Source organism: Ctenopharyngodon idella, chromosome 6 (genome assembly GCF_019924925.1).
Source record: "Ctenopharyngodon idella isolate HZGC_01 chromosome 6, HZGC01, whole genome shotgun sequence".
NCBI classification, from domain to species: domain Eukaryota; kingdom Metazoa; phylum Chordata; class Actinopteri; order Cypriniformes; family Xenocyprididae; genus Ctenopharyngodon; species Ctenopharyngodon idella.
Genome location: NC_067225.1, coordinates 3,815,786 through 3,835,253, shown reverse-complemented (window position 1 = coordinate 3,835,253; position 19,468 = coordinate 3,815,786). Strand labels below are relative to the sequence as shown.

Sequence of the window (19,468 nt, the reverse complement as noted above, 5' to 3'; positions counted from 1 at the left end):
CACATTCTGCCGCCAGACTCTTCGCAACTGAACCTGCGATTCTGGCAATTACATAAATTACGATCAACCATCCAGATCTATACTCACCCCACGAGTCTTATTCCAGCACCGCTGATTTTTGCTGCTTAACGGATCATGAGACCAACACAAGACAAATATGACTTTATATTATATTATCAGCTGTGGTTGATGTTTACGCTGGAACAGACCGACAGCAACAACAGGAAAGAGTAAGCAGTCTTTATAAAACTGGAAAAAGGACTGTTCACCCTGATAATGTCAATTCTGTCATTATTTACTCTCCCTCATGTCATTCCAAACAGTACAACTTTCTTAGTATTGATATACCATATTGATCCCAATAAATGATGATGGTTTTTCTTAGAAATACATCTGAAAAAATGGGTTCATCTTATATTCAGGGTCTAGACTTTTACATGTCAATAATACACCCGCAACAATAGTTGGCGTCAAATACGTGTAAAACAAGCGTGCCAAGAGATACAGTGTGTCAGAGTGTAATGTTAAAAGATTGCGAGTGCAAAAAGACAGTCTTGAAAGGCTAACAGTCAAAGAAAAGCTTACCGTCTAAGAGCCGTGTGACTGTTATGTTTGCATGCCTCGCTGACAGGACCAAACTTCCCCTGTATGTGGTTTTAAAACGGAAGACGGTACCCAGATTGCAAAACATACAATAAGATTTCACTTCTACTGTTAATGAAATTTTGGCAGGTTACATGGTTTTTACTATGAGATGGATAGCCTAATTGTTATATAATTCAGATGGGTTACTGGATATTTTTATGGTATGCCAAAAAGTGTTTGTTTTTAAATGTGAAAATTAAAATGAAAAATATGCTATATGAAAATTTATTTCAAATAAAAGCATTTTCTTTGTAAAAATTTTCTTTATGAAATACAAGATTTGGCCTTTAAAAAAAGGTACATCTTAAAATAAAAAAATAAAAAAAAGGGGGGGGGGGGGTCGTCTTATAATCAGGGTCGTCTTATATTTGGAGTAATACGGTACTTCAGTTATCAATACCATTCATATGACATAAATATGACATTTTCAGCAGTACTACTGAGCAAGGAACAAATATTTCATGAAATTCATTTTTTGCATTCATAGGTTAAACTACTTAAAACTAGATTTTGTACTAGATTTTTGCAGTCATTAGGGTATTCTGTGTGGCTGCTATGTGTGTTTTTTTCCTGTGCAGTAGCGGCTTGTCAGGGGAGGCACAGCCTACCTAAAATTTTGAGGAGAAAATGGGAGAAGGGTGATTTAATGTTAATAAAATTCCCAGTTATTCGTTTCATTTCATGTCTCAGAATGTGTATTTTTTGTTTGTAACTTCACCACTGTAACACCATAACATGTTACTGAAATCGAAAGCACCGCTGTTCTTTCACGAACGTGCCGGATCTGCCGATGTCATTACAACAACTGCAGGGGATAGAGAAAGGGAGGGGGAGCACATCCAGAGCCGGGCTCTATCTTGTGCCTCAGTTGGTAAAAAATTTGCCATCGAGTGTTTTACATTTAGCACTTAAGAGTGTTGAGAAAAAATACATCGCAGGGGAGCCAAGCCTCCCTTGGTATATCAACCAATCATCGTAGAGACGTAAATTACATGAATAACGTGATATCAGTTTGAACTGCTACCGCTGTGCTGATAATGTACCAAATATCTTAATTATGGAGAGTAGCGATATTGAATATTTGATCACCAACAAATTTACCAAGCTATCATTCAAACATTCTACAAATTAAAAATGAAGGAAGACTCCATGGCTAAGTTGGAAGTACAGCATCCAGCTTCACAAACGGCCCAACGCGCTCTTTTAACAAAAACATTTAAGGAGGGATGGATGTTTGCTTCAAGTGATAGGCTAGGTGAGTGAAATTATATTTGCAATATCTTGCTGTATGTGTCATTTTCTTTAAATTTTCTGTCTATAAGTGATCAAAAAGCCAATTTAAATGAGTTACGCTAATACTACTACTACTACTACTACTACTACTACGACTAATAATCCTAGGCAGGGGATCTCCAGACCACTAGAATTTAGTGTGCCTCTATTTTAAAACCCACGAGTCGTCACTGTTCCTGTGTTGTGGGAAAAGATCCTGAACCCTCAAGTCTCTGTGATCTTCTAATCTCTAGATATGACTCAGGTTTCTCCTTCAATGTGCATCTTCAATGTTTCACCTGTTTTATCATCCAATCGTTGAAAATCTGATAACGCTGCAGGACAAGTCATGCCAAAGTTTAATATTTAGTGTTTGGAGTTTGTTCAAATACTCAACAACACTCAAATCATTTTTTTAAAATTTCAAATTGTTGTAATTGCATGCACATTTTGATTATGTATTGGAAAACCAATGGTCGCCATGATTTTGCCAAGTAAGACATGTTCCTAGATCAATTTGTTGATCAACATTCTTGCCCGAAAATTAAGTCCTAACCTTATTCCTACCCCTAAACTTAATCCTATCTATAACTTTTCCTAAAATCAGAGGGAAATGGTAGGTGAATAACACTGATGTAAAAGCACCTAACCATGGTTGTAAGCCAAAATGTGACAAACTGTAAACTTGTCCCTCAAATCTGACTGGTTGATTGGAATGTTGTTCCAGGATCAACAAAGATGTTGATCCAGGAACATGTTGTACTTGGTGAAATCACATTCACCAAAACGAACACAATGAGCAATTACTAACAGTTTATCTCTCCTTACAGAAAGAATCAATGTCAAAAATGCTAGAAGGCTTTTGTCAAATAACAGACGCCTAAAATGGTGAAACAAGCATTAAATCTTTAAAAACGTGTTTTTTTTGTCACGCAGCAATTGGGGGAGTTGCTCCTAAAGTAACTGGTTTAAGATTCACACACACTGCTGCTCATTGATTGCTGTGTTTTGATTAATTGGGGTTTCAGAAGCGTCTCATAAATGCACCGCATGTGATTAAATGCTGAGGGCCAGAGAGAGTGTCGTCAACCAATTAAATGATACCGTCTGCCACCAATCAATACCCTGACACTAACATTTGGGAATAGGCACTTTGTGCTTGAGAAGCTGTGACAGTGACACCCGTTATGACCTTTTGAGTGAGTGATCGCATGACCTCAGAGGATTTAGCCATTCGTGTTGGCACTAGTGTAAATGTCGTGGCCCGTGGGTGACTTGGGTTAATGTTCAGCCTCGGGACACAACAGTAATTAACCTCTCCAGGTATCTGACCTCACAGAGTACTGGCTATTTGCTCACCTGTCTGACCCCGAATGTGTGTCCAGGGAGGGTTTGTTGTCGTGACCTGCCCAGTGCACTCTCATGCTCATATCTGATTCATTTGATGTACAGGATATCAGTCAAATGCACGCTCACCGACACACTTCCTGGGGAATAAACACACCACCTGCTACTCGTTATAATGCATGAGCACACAAGAGTGCCACATCTATCACCATTAGAGCTGGAAGTGTAGTATAACAGGAGTAAAAGGTGATGGCTGACGGGTTGTCCATGATGTTGTCTCACACTCAGTTAAAATGCACCTGTATTTCCTCTTATGCACGAGTGCGTTTACAGAGAGACAAAGAGAGCGAAAGTGTTTCTATCTGCCAGCTGGATTATAATAGTATGGTGTGATGTGACTCATGGGAGGAAAAAGGGAGTAGCTTTACGAGTCCCTCAAGCACATAAATCTGTCTATTATAACAATGTGGTCAGTGGCCATAGCAGGTCCCTCCTCAGAGAGATGGGGACCCATGAGAGAGCTCTAGGCTTTAATAAGGAAGACAGCAGGGTGAGAAATCTTTTCTCTTTTTTTCAAAACTATGAAAACCTTGAAAGGCATCAAAAGCCCAAGTTGTTCAAAAACGATAGGCGGCAAAATTAAAATTATGGCCAAATTCCAAAGCAACATTGCATGCATATTTTACAGAGAATGTAAGCCAAGAATGCATTTCTCACGATTAAAAATGTCAACTGCATATAGGCCCCACTTATATTTCATAATTGGGGCTCTGCAATATAGAAACTCAGCTAATTTGTCACCAAGATAATGTTCACTAACTGGCGAACACAGATGTGACAGAAATGACTTGTGATAGTCTTAAAAGCATCAGTAAAAAGTAGAGCTGCCCCCGACTAAATATTTTTCTATTCGACTAGTAGTCATTCATTTAAGCCATTAGTTGACTAATCGGGCGTTTATATTAATAAGCCATAAATCGTAATAACCAGTTTTTAATTGCCTATATATATATAAAACATAGCCTAATCAGCGCTCAAACGCAAGCATAAAGCTCTCCACAGCGCACCGGCAAAAGTAATGATTATGAGTGTGTCGTGAAAAAAAAACAGAAGGCGACTGTCTAAACTTTTAATAATTTATTGTTTTCTGTGTTTTCGGCTGCACAACGATGCTGACTCGTCATCTCCGCAGTAGTGGACGCGCCTATATGCATGTTTCATACGGATTACATAATCTGAGAATAGTATATTTTCCATTTAAATTGGTTCGTTTAAAAGTAGACATTTGAAGCTTACTATAGATACATTTCTCGTGTTTGTGAAGCAAGTATACGCTGAGTTTCAGTTCATTTTGTGCTCAATTTCACTGAGACCGAGATGGCTGAAGCGCATCCTGATTGTTTTCATTATTTTACAAATGCACAATGTTTTGCTCTTATTGTGAGTTTACAGAAATAAAAGTAGATCCTTTACAGTTTGCATTTCTTTTATTCGTATGACTAAAATGACGGAGTATTTTAAAATGCAAAAGTGATCGCACCGGCGCCTCCATGTCGCGTGCTCTCCACACATTTGGATATGCGTCAAATAATAGCGCACATTTATCTAGGACTAGGCTAACATTAGAGCGAGCGGACTTGTAAAGTTGCTACTACTTACATGTTTCAAGTGATAAGCCATATTTGAGGTCGATGAATGATGAATGATATGCGAATGTTTGGATTTCCTGCCATGAACAATCTGTTCTTCACGGACTGTGTGACTTCGCCACTTATTGTGGAGATTTTTTTTTTTCTGCGACTAACCAACTAATAAAATCTTGCTCAACCAAGCCTCTTCTAGTCGACTAACGGTTAGTCGACTATTAGGGGGCAGCCCTAGTAAAAAGACAAATACAGTACAAGGCAATCGCTAATCTTTTGCATCGTGTTTATAAATTCATGGAGTTACATTATAGCTGTAAAATTTCCAGCTTGTTGCAATTTTTCTTTTTGAAACAGAAAATTTTATTTAATCTAAAGGGGAAAAATGTAAAGAAAACATTTAATGAAAACATCATTTTAATATTATATTAAAGGTGCAGTAGATCTGGTAAAATGCTAACATTAGCATCGAAAGCATGAGATCCCACACTCCCTACGAATCGCCGTCCAAAGCCACGCCTCCTCCAAACACATGCATACGCACACACACAGCTGCTCTCAGCAAAACATCACAAGAGATGACGTTAAACTACCTCGTGTCTCAAAGCACATAACATTACAATAATAATGAACATAACTTAGAGAGCTTGTACCTGACTGCTGCAGATTAATTTCGGTGTTGATACGGTTGATACTGTTGCATTAAATTGATCAAAAAAGACAGTATTTTGCATCAGGGTTTCCCCAGAAATATGAAGCAGCACAACTGTTTTTAATATTGATAATAATAAGAAATGTTTCATGTGAAGTAAATCAGCAAATTAGAATAATTTCTGAAGGATCATGTGACACTGAAGACTGGAGTAATGGTGCTGAAAATTCAGCTTTGATCACAGGAATAAATTATATTTTACAATATATTAAAAGAGAAAACAGTTAGTTTAAATTGTAATAATAAATATTTCATAACATTACTGTTTTTTCTGTATCTTTGATCAAATAAATGCAGCCTTGGTGAACATAACAGATATATTTCAAAAACATTCCAAAATCTTACAGACCCCAAACTTTTAAATGATAGTTTAACTAAAATATTTCATTCTTCATCTCTGTGCTGTAAGTAGTGCATAAAGTTGCCCAGCTTTGTTGCATCACTGTAAATCACAGATTCTCACTGATAAGGAATGACTTGGTTTTGTTGCTACAATTCATCGTCATTGTGAAATTCCCTTTAGAAAGCATCTGTGCAGACACAAGACAGCAGAGCAGCTCACTTGCTTTTTTAAAAGAGCTTTTTTCTCTGTACATTTTCTTGTCGTCTTCACTTCTTTCAGCAGTGCAATATGCAGGCAGTGGAGAGGCAGCGATCTTAACGCTCTACAATATGGCGGCACACAGTTATCTCTCCTCAAAGCATTTAGGCCTTGAATTGGAATTAATTACCAGGATGGCTCTCTCGCTCACATTGCTCACATTAACATCTCACTATTGACAAGAGCGTTTATGTGAGCATGTGTGTTCTGATGAGAGTGTCACTGAAATCAAGATCTATAGCATCTCACTCTCTCACCCTCATGCATGTGCGCAGTCGTCGCTGTGGGAAAATCAAACAAAATACATAATTCAAGACTGACAGAGGCAAAGTGCTGTTGATGCACATTGTGTCTGCACTAGAGGGAGTTTTGTTACCGAGCTCTGTGTTGTGTGTGTGTGTGTGTGTGATTTGATGTTGAGGGTCTGTCTCTGAGAGATATACTGGCAGCTCTCGCTTTTCCGTGAGTGAAATGAATGTTAAATAACTTGAGAACGAGAGAGAGATACTAAAAAGTTAGTCAATTAAAGAAGTGCTCAGGGATGCGGTTAACATGCCTCAGTGAGTTATCACTGTACTAAATGAGAGGACGCCTTATCATATGAGCGGAGGAGAGAAAGAGAGAGCAAAGGGGGAAATATTTAATTCTGAAAAATGGTTCATTAGTAATCCGATTGAAAGATAACATGTTCTTCTGCCTTGGCAGCCAGAACTTATTGCGTGTTTCTTGGAATAGAGAGAAGTTATAGGAACAGTAAAAATAAATGTCATACAAGCAAGGTCATGAATAAAACTACATTTTGTGCTTGCCTGTGCAAAACCCTCTGTGCAAAGTATCTCATCAGAGAAATTACTGACGAAAATGTTAATGAACAAAGAGTTTCTGTGATGTCGAGATGAAGAAAAAGTGCACCAATAATTAAATGATATATGTATTTAAAGCACAGTTCACAAAACTATAACAGAAAAAAATAGCACAGCAAGATATTTACAATTCACTAACAGTTTTTTTGAAAGACGAAAGAAGAAAAATCTAGAAAAAATATGAGCGTCTCAAATTATCCAATCATAGTCAATAATGTCGGGGGCTGATACAAATGAACACCAGTAAACTGAAACTCTACTATCAGGCTAAATAACTCACCCAAATGCATCCTAAACATATGCGTACATAACGTAATATCACTTAAATCTGCAAAAAATGATGTAAATGCACAAGTGAACTCTGAATGTCTAAGTCGAGTTGTAAATATGCTTTTCCATAACAATGAACTAAAACATGGCTAAATGATTTAATTTTGCACTTATTTGTTCTTGTCAACTAAAATGATATTTTTGTTGACTAAAAATAGGTGTAATTTTAGTCAAAGTTAAATAATCTAAAACGAATGACAATGATATGACAAAATATTGCCTACATTTAAAGGATTTTTTTTTTTTTTTGTCAAAAGGCAAAAAGACAAAATGAAATATGAATAAAAAACAAAAATGATACTACAGTTTGTTGAGTGTTTGATATGTGCTTGCTATGCTGTTGTTTGTTTTAGCAGACTTCTATGTGGTTGCTTACCTTGTAAGTCTGCATGATATTCCAGAATGATTCTAAATATGGCCAGAAAAGTTACTTATAACTTAAAACTTATACAATCTCTCTCCTCAATAAGCCAAACTCTTTAAGGTATCACTCTTATCAAGAATATCCCTTCTGAAAGACTATACAGTATATTCATTTGAAGCTCAGCTTGATATTTCTTGGGTCTTACTGGTAAAGCTAGTTAAGAAACTAGGGAACAAGCATCCGAAACACAACATGGCGACCAGCTATGCTGCTTTTTTTTTTTAGCAGGAGCAACAAATGTTGACTGCAGTGTTTCAGGAGAACACAAATCTTTTAATGGACTCCGTTAGAAGAAGATGACTCCTCACAGCCTGTTGGTTTGTGTCTGGCCGCTCCGGTTGGTCCATTGAGCGAGCGGATTATCCCAGAGAGGAGGAGGAGCAGATTGATAGCATGCTGAAGAGCAACACAGCGCTGCTCTGATGAGCCTCTCAACATGGCTGATGTGGAATGTGGGAATGAAGCTCTAATCCCTGTGAGCTAGGGTAAGGAGAAAAGGAGATGGAACTGAGCTAGTCAGTTGGGTCATTCATAAGATGAATGATATGAGACTGTGAGCAGAACACAGCAGCATCATGGATGTGGAGAAAAATGTGAGAAATGAGCTCATATAGAGAGAAGCATGTGATGTGAAAAAAAAAAAAAAAAAGCAAGCACTGTCAAAAATAATTGATGAAAACAGTATGTGTACAGTATGTTTCTTTAGCAAATAAATATATGCCAAGACATGCAAATCTAATTTATCAGAGTTACATTTTATAGCTCAGGAGACTTGCATGATTTTTTACTTATGTTTTCTTTTATCAACTTGATCTCAGCTGTTTCTCCCAAAATTCTCACAAGAGAAAAATGACTCATAGTTTATACTTTTTTTTAGCAAGAAAAAGGACTTTTAGTATAACAGTAAAAATGACCCTCTTCAGGTGAAATCTTTAATGATTTATATAAAGTAAAATGTATAAATGTTATTTTGTTAGTAATATTTCAAGATGAACATTTACTTGACACATTTAAGATGAAAATTTAATGAAGCAAGTTAGGTTTACTTGATTACCTCTCATGTTTTAGAAAAATCATCTTAAAATGTAAGTTTCAAAATATCATACCTCAGGTTTTTTTTGTCTAAAGTTTCAATAAACTGTAAAATTTTCAAACTTTATTTATTTATTATTTTTTATATTTTTTATTATATTATTTTTTATTATTATTAAAAATGGCTTCAGAGGGTTAACCCTATAAGACCTGAAGGCTTTTTTAGAGTTTTTTTTTTTTTTTTTTTTTTCTCTGAGTGATATACACAAAAGCAAAGACTCATAACTGCAAAACTTTAGCAAGGAGAGTCAAAAGGTAGGTATTGTTTGATAGAACACTTTTTAAATTTTTAGAAAATATAAATTACATTACATTTGGACATTTTCATGCTGAGAAACTGCTGATAAAAGAAAAAATATATATAATTTTTTTTATTTGACATGGAATAACTCAGGAAGGCAATAAGATCAGAGAAAAAATCTTTTTTGGTGATGCTCTCCTACATGTGAGCTGCATCTGGTTCAAATTTTGTGGTGATAGCATAAAGTATAGTTGAATAAAGTGTTATTAACGTTTTCGCCGCTAGTTAGGAGTTTATCAAAATGGTTAGTTGCATTAAAAAGCTGAGTTTCCAAGCTTTAAAATGATATCTATTGTGTTATTCCACATTGGAAAACGAACACGGATGGTTACGGGAACATTGGATACACACTGCATACCGGAAAGATGAGACATGTTTTTAGCCAAGTATGTTACATCATTCCATGAGTAATATCTTGTGATCCACGCAATATATTATGTTGATTTTGGGTACATTTTAATCGTGAGAATCTGCTTTAAATAATGATGTGCCATTTTCTATGATCTGTGCATTTTTCATGAAGTTATGAGCGCGTGAAATCTACAAATTTGTATTCAGTTAGCGGCTGTGCTGTTTTTGTTGTAAACGCATAATACTCAGACTCATTAGAGGGTGAAAACAACACAACAGAAGCATGTAGGAGGCTTGATCTGAACGTGTAAAGTCTCTGGTTTTGTATGCAAAAAGAATTTTTGTGCTACCTGTATGGGTTCAGTTTTTATTGGCTCTTAAAGAGAGACACGCAAATGGGAGCGCGGGCACTCCATCCGGTTTTAAAGGGTTAAGCAACGCTGAACCATTTGCCCTGAAAATCAACTAAAATATTAAAGAGATATTATTTGCTATTTTTCTTTCTTTAGTGTTAAGGAAAAACATCATATTGCACAAACACATTTATGTTATCTCTGTGTTCTACCTCTATCAAGACTGTCTTGTATCTCATACAGTATTTGAAAACATGTAACCATCATATGAACGGTTAATCAATGCCACCAGACAGATAAACACTGATCTACTTTCCACGAGAAGCCCTCTGCAGTGTCTCGACAGGATCTGCCCTTCAAATACTCTCCCGGAGCGTGGTTTCAGTCTGACAGTATTGATCACTAACTCTATCATTAATTCGATTACGGATCTGGTTCCGACATCAACCTCCTGATCAATAACACTGAAAAAAAATTTAAAAATCACAGTGTCTGGAATTGAATTAAATGTGAAGAAAATATCAAATCCTTCAGAACTAATCTGACACCTGAGATGAATCAGCCTCATGGAGTCAAAAACAGAGTTGTGTATAGTTATAATTTGAATAATCCGACCTTTTACAGGGACACACGTTTATTATTTCCCAGTGATATGCATCTGTTTGAGTTTCTCTCATTTTTCCATTTCAAAAACAAAGAGGATTATGGCATGAATAAAGGCTTTGTTATCTGTCACTGTATCAGCAGAACTAATTGAAAGATTCAGGTGTAAACCTAACATTGTTCATAACACCTGCGACGCAAATATTTTATGAATATTTTACTTGATTTAGTTACTTTGATTTACTTGAAGTTCAATGCCCTATTTTCTCATCTAAACACGAGGGATAAATGTGGCATTTTAGCTATAATAACCAAATCACAATGTAGCCATATCACCCTGTAGCCCAAGACTGGTTGCCCACTGAAGCTAAGCAGGGTTGAGCCTGGTCAGTACCTGGATGGGAGACCTCCTGGGAAAACTAGGTAGCTGCTAGAAGAGGTGTTTGCAGGGTCCTAACACCGCAGTATAGTGATAGGGACACTATATTGTCAAAAAGCACTATTCTTCAGATGAGATGTTAAACTGAGGTCCTGACTCTCTGTGGCCATTTAAAATCCCAGGATGTCCTTCAAAAAAGAATAGGGGTTTAACCCCAGCATCCTGGCCAAATCTGCCCATTGGCCTCTGTCCATCATCATGGCCTCCTAATCATCCCTATAGTGTCTACACTCCACCAATAGGCTGGTGTGTGATGGACGTTCTGGCACAATATGGCTACCGTCGCATCATCCAGGTGAATGCTGCATATAGGTGGTGGTTGAGGAGATTTCCCCTTTCATGTGTAAAGCGATTCGAGTGCCGAGAAAAGCGCTATATAAATGTAACCAATTATTCTTATTATCATTAAATGTGGAAAAAAAATTCAGTCCATTTTACTTCCTTGTAACCGCTGCTTTAATGCCACACTTTTACATATCAATGCAAAGTGTGTCATTATAGATATAAATTTCAGACTGTAAATTATATTCTTAATAATTATTTTAATCTTTTTTGCAGTAAAAAATAACCTAAACATCTCTAGAACAAGATACATTTACGAGCAAAAACTGCATAAAAATATTTAATCTGGTTTCCTTGACAGACTTATTTCCCCTCTAATTTTATGTTTGAAGGCTTAAAACAAGCAGAGAATATGTCTGAAAATTTTACAGGGCTAACAAGGAACAGGAGAAAGTGATTAGTTGCCATGGTGACCAACAAGGGTAGCTATAGAAACTAAGATAAACAGGAACTAAATCACAGGAACGGAACACAGGCAAAAGACAAAATATCAAAATAATAGTCCAAGAACACTAAACACAGGAAATCGTGAGAGAAACAAGTAGGGGAAAGCCTGAATATCTTATGCAGTTTTGCTCATCGTGTAAATCTTTTTTAAAGCTGTTCCGATACAAGGTAAAAGACACACATTTAAAAGACTTTTTTTTTTTTTTTTTTTTTTACAGTGCCATACTCCAACACAGAATATATGATTATGCACCTCAAACAGTGTGAAACAATATATAAGAACTTAAAATGCATTGATAAATAAGTGAAATGTCACAGTGGCTAAATATAACAGTTTCACATGTTTTCCACACAGTTGTGTTCATTAAAAGTAGGAGGGAAGCAGTCATAGATGCCGTTATTCAGCGTGCACAGCTCCGTGTGTTGATGAAGAAAGCAGTGGGGTGATAGTCCCAGCATGTGGCCCACTGGAGAGAGACTATGTTTAATCTGGATCCACCGCTGTGCATATATAGTTGGTGTGTGTATGTGAAGAGAAAGCAGGGGACCACCAGCGGCTAGGAAGATATCTAATGATGGGGAAGAAAAACGACTTATCTGAAAACTGATTTGTGTTTGCCGGTGGTCAGCCAGTGGTGGATGAGTCAGAGAATGAATATGGATAAGAATCGTATTATTTCCTCAAGTGCTTTTGACGGGTACAGACAAGCTTGTAAATGTAGAACATGACCGCCTAATAAATGACTCGCTGCTCTGTACTTCCAGCCAGTCGTTCATGCAAACAAACCCAGAGGTGAAAAACAAGCTGTAGATCATTCCATGTCACTTCCTGTGACAACAGCTGAGAACTTCAAATCTTTCGCAAATGCATTAAATCCAGTGCTAATTTTGCATGCTCCCAGGGTGTGTCAAAAAAGGTCATGTAACACAAAGGGGCCATGACATGGATATGAATGACACCTTCCATGTGGAGAAAGGAGCTTTCAGAGCAGTGGGACACCTGTTGTAAAACCAAAGCACCAAAACCCATTATGCTGTACGTTTTATTGTACAAAGTTTTAAAGAGTTACTGACTGGGTTTCTTATTGTCTACAAATGGCATTCATACACCTTTCTTGTCCTCTAATCCTCGAGTTTTGGGCTTTATAGTGAACGGAGAACACACAGAGACGGTCTCTAAGCAACGCTACTGTCAGAATCCTTTCCGAAGATACTCAAGGACGAGTGTAGACTTGTGTCAGAGCAGTGGAGGATACACTCGGACACACACACACAAAGCAGTAAGCAAGAGTCCCTCGGGTTCTCCGCCGCAGATGCCAGACATCTGTGACACACTATACAATGAAAGTTTAGAAAAACATAAAACTGCATAACATTTAGATATGTTGGCAAGAGTATTTGTGTTTCTTTACATTGCAACTACATTTGCATTTCCACGAGGCTCCAAAAGACTAGTGTTAAAGTTTAGGTAAGTTTAGATTATAATCTTTGGTTCTGTGGGAATTGCCACATCAGAGCAGCATTGCTGTTGTCATGACACTCCTGAGAATACAAAACGCAACACCATCTTTGCAATGTAAACTAGACTATAAATGGTTGAATAGAAGCAAGAAAGCTACAGTATAAGACAAATCACAATTTATTAGTCATACAGAAAAAGACCAATCAGAATTCAGTATGCAAATATTTTGAATGATGAGCATTCTATCATCAATGCAAATAAATTTTAGATTTACATACAATAAATCTAAAATCTGAGTAGCTAGTTGACATGAAATACTTTCAGAAAGCTGACATGCTATACTTCACTTGTCTGAGTAAAAAAGTTGCATGTCCAGAAAAAAAATAGAATTTTTGTGTTGTAAATATAATTTACTCTTAAGTAATATTTTCATCATTGTTCTATCAGCTTTGACATATTTAAATCTGCATATTTGTGATATTTACCCAGAGGGCATTTTTTTATTTTTACCTTTATAAGGGGCTTCCACCGCCCCCCCATTGCGCAAAAGTATTATAATATGCGCTTATGCACATCCCGTGTGCAGAATGATGCTCTTGAAGCAACATGGAGTCACAGCGCGCAGCGCTCCTATGCAACAGTTTATTTCTTTTAACAGTTTTAAACTTCAGTTACTGTGCGCGTGAGGAATGACTCATAGTGCTCTCTTCTCCAGTGTTGTGATCTAACAGACACCTGGTAGAAAGTAACATGATTTAGAAACAGCAATAAACTCAAGATGAAGTCCTTTTATGCATTTGTGCGCTGTCTGAGATGTGTGTGCACACTGCTCTTTTGTGTCTTTCTGCAATGCTTAAAACACGAGCAAATGATAAACTTTGGTGCAGATTCAGCACCCAATCGGACAGTGACGACTCCATCAACTGTCCCAAGTGTCTTTCGCAAGCTCTGAAAGGTAGTTTAAACCAGAATGCACGCCTTGGACAAAATGCATATAGATTGACGTTGCGTGAAAATATGGAGAGTGTGAAAATAAGGTGCCTTTTAAATATATAAATATAGCCTAGACATATAATCGTTAGACATATAATCAATGTATCAATCTATATTGATGTATTGTTAAACCTCTAGTACATTATATATATTATTATCCACTATCAGAATCATTCTTGTGTTTTGGTGATATTTTATTTTATTTTTTGGTATTGACATTTTAATCAGGCTACTTGTCCGGTCGGGCAAGTAAAATTCTCTTTCACTTGCTCCTTCAAAAAAAACCATTTGTCCCGAGAGAAGCGGACAATGTCGAGCCCTGATTATGATGTCATGCTAATTGGGGCTTACATGGAATTTTTGTATGTTTAAATAGGCACGTCACGTCACACTGCATGAAACCTAAATAAAATGAAGTAGGTGAAGGGGAAAAGATTAAAAAGGGTGAAAAACTTGATGACCAGTTACAAGACCTAAAATATACACTTTTCCTTAAACATTAAACCTACAGTACAGTCTTGATGTTGTCAATACACAAATGTTAGCGTACACATCATGTGCCATCCACCCCAGCATAGAATTTACAAAAATAAAAAATAGATCTAATTATCTACAAAGTCTGAATGGAGTCTGTACACTAAGATGTTCAAGCTGAATTAATTGAAAAGTTTAATGCTCAGGGTTAATCTGAATGTTTGAGGAATAACGCTACAGTGGTGCTTTGCAAGCTCTGTAATTACTACAGATGTATCCTATTTCATAAGGGGGAAAAGTACAGAGCTGCTCACCAATCAAAGTTCTCAGGTCAAAGAAGATGAAAGTTTGCAGATTCACACATCTGCTTTTGAAGTTTTCAAAGGAAGGACAGATGGTTGATTTTCAAGATTGTATCGCCGCTTTTAAAGCAACAAACTGAAAATAGCAGCCCAGAATAATGCTGTTAAATGCTTACCGCCTTTCGCTCGACACACTGTGGCTGCGATAACAGAAATAACAGTTTCAGTGGATGGCACTGTAAGTCACAACGAACAGAAATTCAAATGCTAATTAAAATGGGTTTATTTTGAACTCCTCTTCAGAGGTTCATGATGGAGGGACTTTGAATTTTCCATCAAAGAGAGCAATAAACAGCAAATGCAGTCTTTATAAGCCAAACAAATTACTGTCGCCACTGCTGACAGTGGTTTCATTCACATCCAAGTGAGATGAAACGTTCAGAGGAAACCCCCTGGACTCTGTATCTGTTATGTCCATCCTCCAATGACATGTAGGGGAGGTATTCATGAAACAATAAGCTTTTCTTCATTTAGATTTTTTTTATCCAAAACAACTTGCTACAAAGAGAATTCCATGGTGCAATCTGAGGTCAAGTGTCTTGAACACTAAAAAGTAAAATAACTTTTGCAGAGCCTTTGGTAAAGAACTTTCTTTCCAAACTCTTTTATAGGGTTGAATTTGGTTCTTTAAACATTTTGATGTTTATAGGTTCTTCAAATCACCGTAATGGATATAAATATAGATTGAAACAGGACAATTGAAGCATCAGGGGTTCTTTGAATCACCTGAATGTAGATGGTTTGTAAAAAAACAAAACAAAAACAACAAAAAAAACATGGGAATTTAAGTTCTTAAAAAGCACTTATGTATAAAATGGTAGCTGACAAAAAAACAGGACATGAACTTTAAGATTTTAAGTAAAAGCTTATTGTTAAAGGAAAAATAATTTACCCATCCTCATGTTGTTCCCAACCTGTATGCATTTATTTCTTCTTTGAACCTTTTTGACATGAATATAAAAAAAAAAAATCCACTGACTTTCAGTGTATAGATTATAAAAAACAAAACATCAATGCAAGTAATTACCATATTTTTTTATCAAAGATTTTTGGAGAGGGATACACATTGCCCTCTAAGATATTTTTAAATGTGTAATGGCCCTAGAAAGTAAAACCTTATAATTTGCATATATACCTCTGAAATGGTGGAAAAGAGATAAATATTAATGAAAATATTGTTGGAAGCTGGTAAAAAGACTTTTGCCAGGAAATGGTTGTCACAGGAGAGCCCAACTCTAAATGCATGGAAATTGCAAAGGACATTTACAAAATGGAAAGGATAACAGCATTTGTTAACCATGAACTGGAACAATTTACACTGCAATGGGAAAAATGTGGTAACTACATAACACCCCATTGGCCTGATTTTATTTCACAAATCATGATCTACAGAAAGATCTCTCCCTTTGTACATAGCTTTTCTTTTTTTTCTTTCTTTTTTTTTTTTCTATATGCAAATTTCTGATTAATTCTATTATGGCAAACACAGTATCTGAAATACAAGTGGTAAATGTTTATCTAATGTTGAATCTCAGTAAAAAAATAAATTACAAAAAAAAAAAAAGACATTTTCAAAATATCTTCTTTATGTTCCATATAAGAAAAAGATTATCCCTTTACTATCCCTATAAGAGTGAAGGGAAAATGGTTTAACCTTAACTTGCTCATTTGGGCTTTTAAACCAACAACTACTTGAGCCACAGCAACCCAATGACCAGGGAATATCACAACAATCATTTAATCATCATGTGCAAGAGCACCATGACAGGTCAAACAACAAAGATCCACACAGCAAACAACACCACATTAGCGACAACCCCCCTTAACTCCTGTGCAGCCGACCTGACTGACATGGGACATGATGAACATCCCCCTATAAACAGACACTTGAATGAATCGTAAAACACACCACTCAACTGGGTCGGTCGAACCTCCGGAGGGACGAGAGTGGTCACAGATTGTGTTCAAAAGGCCAGCGAGGTCAAGATCCCTAACTACTGTTTTTATTGTTCCAAGTGGGGACTAAACAAAGCCACAAACTGTCTCTCAGTACTGATGTCTTCGTGTTGTCCCACCTCTCTTGAATGTCTCCTTCTCAGTCATTATGAACGAGAGCAGCCTGTTGGTGGTCCATGTAGTAACATGCAAGCCACTGAGAAAGAGCAAAAAGTGAGGAAGCAAGTGAGAGAGAGAGACCGATATGCTGGCGGCAACTGAATGGATGGCATTGCAGCAGGGCAGGACTGTGGGATTAGACGAGACAATGGTATGCTTGAAAGACGTAAGCCTCTATGTGTGAAATAGAATCACTCCCTGGGGACAAGACTGCCTTCCCCGCTGAACAAAGTGAGACAGACAGCCTAGTTCCCGCTGACTTCTCTCCAAAAAGACACTTTTGATAACACCATTCAATCATGGCAGAGGAAAAGTTCCCCAGTTCAATCTATATGGCCCTGTTTCATAATATATATAAGTAAATTCACTTTAAAGAAGGGGTCTCAAACTATTGGCCCGTGAGATTGTTTCATACGTTTCATACGTAGTTTATTCGGCCCACAAATTGTTTTTTGGTTTCGCCTTTTACCTGTTATCCTGTTGTTTTCTTATAAATTATTATAAAGTAGTGTAATATATATTTATCCACATGACTTATTACAGGTCTCACACAAATGAAAACGTACAATTGTATCCTAGGTGACAACAACAAACAAGCCTGCGGGTTTGCTTCTGTCAAAAAAATAGAAAAGATCGGTTACGTGTACGCTTTGGCACCGCTTTTGTGTGCCAGATTGCTCATTCACTCATTATTCACTATAGTGAATGCCATTTATATATGGACTATATAAGTGCACTGCATAGGGAAAAGAAAAAAAATTACAGCTTTACTGGACATGTGCGGTATAGTGCGATGTGATAAATCATCTCTCCCATTATAATCAACAAAGCGGTCTACACTAAATGCCTGTATAACTGTATATAATCAAAATTAATGTTTGTATAAAGTTATTTGTATTTGTTGTAACTGTTCAACTGGCCACTGATGAAGAACATCATATGACTAGTGGCAAGTTAAGAAAAGTTATGATGTAGGCCTAAATTAATCCATTTATACTGCAGGTCACTAATCAAATACATTTGTGTCACTGATCAGGTGAAGAAGTGAGATTTCAAGATGCCTATTGTCACTTTCTCAAATCATGCTGGAGAACATGATCATCAGGTTTTGTCCATGCCAACTTGCTTGCAGTGATTTTGTATTAAAATACAAAATTACCTTATACACCAAATTAGATAATTAGAAAGCAACATAGAAGCACTTTCACTAGTCTGACTTTTGGACTCCACTGAAGTTAACAAGTTCACCATTTTTGTACATTACAAACTGCACCAGTTCACATACTCTCTGTAAAATATTTCCAGGAAACACAGGGTGTAATTTTACAATATCCCCATAATTCAATCTAAATTATACATTCAACCAGACTAATTAAAAAAAACTTACATAACACCCTCAGAAAAAGTAGCGTCTGAGGTGGATATTATGCTCAAGTAGATTGAACAGAGAGATTTACATTTAAGACTGAGAAAATCAGTCGCCACAGGACAGCTGTGAATCTGCTAATGGTTTCTCCTAAGCCCCCAGTGTGTTTGTGTACAACAGCAAAGGAAGGTGCACAGAGGAGATGAGAGAGACTGCACCACTAATAAGACCCTCATTTAAGTGCAAATGATGGAATATTATTATGAAAAGTAAAGGTTGAGCCAAGCAGATCATGCACACTATCACTATTACTATTAGCAGAAATCCAATGCATGTGCACCACTTACCCATGTGAAGAAAACCATCCAAAGGAAATTAGTCTATGAGTTTAGGAAATCCCTGGAATACTAGTGGATCCAAACCCCAGTCCTGAAGAGGAAGGCTACTGCAAGTGTACAGCAAGTGTCTAATCCATATATCAGGCACTGCGCAGGCGGCGTTACTCTGTCTGAGCTCTTAGCTGGGACAGAAGCACGAGTGTCTCTGGGGACAGACACACGGTTTCTGAGACTGTGTGAACAAGACTAATTCAGGCACAAGCAAAATCTGTCAGGTGTTGAATTACAACAAGAGCTGAGGGAGGGGCTTTGTCTCTCTAGCCAATCAGAGAAGTGGGCTATTGTTTGATTTTGCACAGGTAAATGAGGCTGCCCCTCCTGTTCTTACCTGGCAGCAGACCAACAGGTAACTGAGGGCAGTATAGGGACACTGAAATGGGTTGGCTTGTTTTTTATAAAGTAGGTAGACAGACAGACTGGCTGGCAGAAAAGTTGTTGTTGAGATAAAGAACTCTTTAAGTAGAACATGCTGACTGATTCTAAACACAGCCAGAGTTGTTTGTCTGACCTGCGAACTGTCGTAAAGATAACAC

At 37.0% G+C, this 19,468-nt stretch overlaps 1 protein-coding gene across 14 annotated transcripts in view; it reads right to left on the bottom strand.

Moving 5' to 3' along the window:
* Positions 1–19,468, bottom strand: part of ptprfa (protein tyrosine phosphatase receptor type Fa) — a 244,120-nt gene that overhangs the window by 169,679 nt on the left and 54,973 nt on the right. Inside the window, exon 1 of one of the 14 annotated variants that reach the window (XM_051896607.1) lies at positions 18,885–19,107. The exons of the other annotated variants lie outside the window; for them this stretch is intronic. The gene's annotated coding sequence lies outside the window, so the exon portion shown is untranslated. Of the gene's footprint in view, positions 1–18,884; positions 19,108–19,468 lie in introns of those variants that run through there. 14 annotated transcript variants of the gene reach the window in all.